Raw genomic sequence first — 3,402 nt, 5'->3', positions numbered from 1 at the left:
TATGTATATGTCGATATTTATGTATATGTAAGTGTGTATGTATATGTGTATATATATGTGTATGTGTGTGTATGCGTGTGTTGTTTGTATGTATGTGTGTGTATATATGTATGTATATCTGTGTGCGTCTGGTGTATGTATGTATGTTTCAGTGTGTGTATATATATCTACATATATCTGTGTATGTGTGTGAGGTGTGTATGTATGTATATATATATATATGTGTGTGTGTATATATATGTATGGATACTTGTGTGTGTGTGGGTGTATGTATGTATGTATGTATGTATGTATGTATGTATGTATGTGTGTATATGTATGTATATTTGTGTGTATGAGAAAATGTGTATGTTGAGTGGAAGAATATTGTTTCACTTGTTGCCTAGGTGATACCAGAGGTCAGAATGAGATCACAGCTGTGTTTGCCTGTGTAGAATCTGTATTTTATGTAATAAGCCAGCAGAAGAAGAAGAGGAAAAAGAAGAAAAAGAAGAAGAAGAAGAAGAAGAAGAAGGAGAAGAAAATGGAGAAAGAGAAGAAGAAGAAGAAGAAGGAGAAGGAGAAGGAGAAGAAGAAGAAGAAGGAGAAGGAGAAGAAGAAGGAGAAGAAGAAGAAGGAGTAGAAGAAGAAGAAGAAGAAGAAGAAGAAGAAGGAGTAGAAGAAGAAGAAGGAGAGGAAGAAGAAGGAGAAGAAGAAGAAGGAGGAGAAGAAGAAGAAGAAGAAGAAGAAGAAGAAGAAGAAGAAGAAGAAGAAGAAGAAGTCTACAGAATTGGTAACTAGGAAGACGATTTTTCAGGGTAGAAGGCACTGTAAGAAAGGAAAAGTGTAAGCTGTGATGGCAGTGGTAGCAGTAGTGGTAGTGAGTAGGATGCTGATAAACAGAGCTGGTGCTGGAATCAAATGAGGCAGCGATAATGGTAAGGAGGAGGAGGAGGGGAGATATAGACAAGGGATGAGATAAAATGGTAAAATAAATAAATAAATAAATAAATAAATAAGTAAAAAAGCAAAAGTTTTTATTTTATCTGATCAACGTATTTGGATAGAAAATAATTTTAATTTGTTTTACTTTAAAACATTCTGTCTAACTGCCTGTGTCAGTTGCTGTCTCTGTTTTTATGTATTTATTGGTCGGTCTGTCTGTCTGCTTTCTCGCCTGTCTGTCTGCTTGCCTGTCTGCCTGTTTGTCTGTCTGTCTATCTATCTATCTATCTATCTATCTATCTATCTATCTATCTATCTATCTATCTATCTGTGTGTCTGTCTGTGTGTATGTGTGTGTGTGTGTGTGTGTCTGTCTGTCTGTCTGTCTGAATGCCTGTCTGTCTATGTCTAATATATCTGTCGCTGTCTCTATTTTTATGTTTCTTTCTATCTATCTATCTATCTATCTATCTATTTGTCAAGCAATCTAGCTGTCTATCTATCTGTCTGTCTGTCTGTCTGTCTCTCTATCTGCGTGCACGTGGAGTGTGTATTTAGAGAGAGAGAAAGAGAGAGAGGGGGGGAGATTCCTTCTAAACCAATTTTTGACACTGAGTTACATATGGATACTTAATATATTCTAATATACCCTATTTTAACGTGTACAAGGAACCCTTTTTTGTCAAAAATTAGGTTACAAAGTATAGGAGTTTCTTATATATGGATAGTATTTTAATCCCTTACAAAAAATTTTTTCCAAATTTTAAGCCCTCAAAATTAGGGAGTTCCTTATACATGTTAAAATATGGTAATGTCATCATCATCACCATCATCACCATCACCACCATCATCATCATCATCATCAGATATCTGTTTTTCTAAGCTTGTGTGGCTTGGATTGATTCATGGGATTCAGCAAGCTGCAGGGTTAGGGTTAGGGTTAGGGTTAGTGACATCTTTTGCATTGCCTGTATGGCTGGATGACCTTCTTAATGCCAACCACTTTATTGTGTGCACTAGTTGATTTCCTTGCGTCACTGGCATTAGCATAGTAATGGATTTAGCTGCTCATTTGTATTAAGCTCACAGTAAGCCCAGAGAGATGATTGCCTACAATTAACACTGGGGTTTGTCACCTATCCCTTGCTACTTAATTACTAGTTAAAGGAATGAGCAAAAAGACATTGAGTCTGTCTTCTCATAAAAATATGTTTTAATAGGATAGCTCCTATTATAACAATGCCCTTGCAGCAAATGGATTTAAAGAGAATTTCACTTACAATACTCGCAACAAGGACCAGCCAAAAACAATGCTGATGCACTGTAATTTGGTTCACATCCCCTTTCTCCATTAGTGTGAAGTCCTGCATATTAAAGCTGTCCTTAAGTTAGTTAATAAGCATTTTCCTTCCAGATACAGGGATAGAAAGCTTTTCAATAGACACAAACTTCAATTCCTATGGTTGTTAATTTAAAGGTAATACAGAAAATTAGGAAAAGCATGAATATCACACAATTTCATCTTCCTCTCCAATAAATTGTATCATTACTAATAAAGAAACAGCCTCTAATTTTTATTATTGTTTAACCCCAGGTCTACACTGACTAAGCAAGCAGATTAAAAGGTGTTCCAGCCATAACCATTTCCCTTTTCCTTCAGCTGTTTTTGTGTCTGGGACAACAATAATGAATAACATATTTTTAAGATGGTACAGTGATATTCAAAGGACTTGTGGCTGCTATTTCTAGCAGGTTGAGTGACCATGTATCAGTCAATAATATTTTTCTTTCTAATTTTGGCACAAGGCCAGCAATTTTGAAAGGAAGGGCAAGTCATTAGCATTTACTCCAGTACTTGAGTGGTACTTTGTTTTATCAACCCAGAAAGGGTGAACAACAAAGTTGACCTTGTCAGAATTTGAACTCAGAATATAGTGAGTTTGAAGAATTACCACTAAGAATTTTTGTCAGATATGCTAGCAATTCTTCTATTTCATCACCTTTAAAGCACCAATAATATTAAGAAGTAGTAAATTTCAGTAATTATAGTTTTCAACACCACAAAGCTAAAGTCAATAATCATAGGGTCTAAAATCAGAACATAGAGGAATGAAACTAAATATTATTGTACAATTAGTCCAGCACTCAACCATTTTTAACAACATACCAGCTTTACAATGAAGAATATTATTAGAAGAATTTCAAAAGAAATTGGCAAAGTACAGGTGTGTCAATATGTTATCAGATTACACAGCTCAGACGGAATTATATTAATCTTCAGCCAGGCATATAATGAAACATTATATAATAAGTCAACAGAGTCAGTACATACATACATACATACATACATACATACATACATACATACATGCATACATACATATACATACACATACATGCAAACACACATGCAAACACACACACATATACATACATAAATACATATATGTATATATACACATATATATTCTATATATA

General features: G+C 34.6%; 1 protein-coding gene across 1 annotated transcript in view; it reads right to left on the bottom strand.

The window, feature by feature from the left end:
- The window catches only part of LOC106867691 (tumor protein p53-inducible protein 11), a 553,124-nt gene that overhangs the window by 529,781 nt on the left and 19,941 nt on the right, over window positions 1-3,402 (bottom strand). The window lies entirely within an intron of this gene.

The sequence above is a fragment of the Octopus bimaculoides genome, chromosome 7 (genome assembly GCF_001194135.2).
Source record: "Octopus bimaculoides isolate UCB-OBI-ISO-001 chromosome 7, ASM119413v2, whole genome shotgun sequence".
NCBI lineage: Eukaryota > Metazoa > Mollusca > Cephalopoda > Octopoda > Octopodidae > Octopus > Octopus bimaculoides.
Note: the sequence above shows the minus strand (reverse complement) of the source record. Positions and strands in the feature narration are given on the sequence as shown.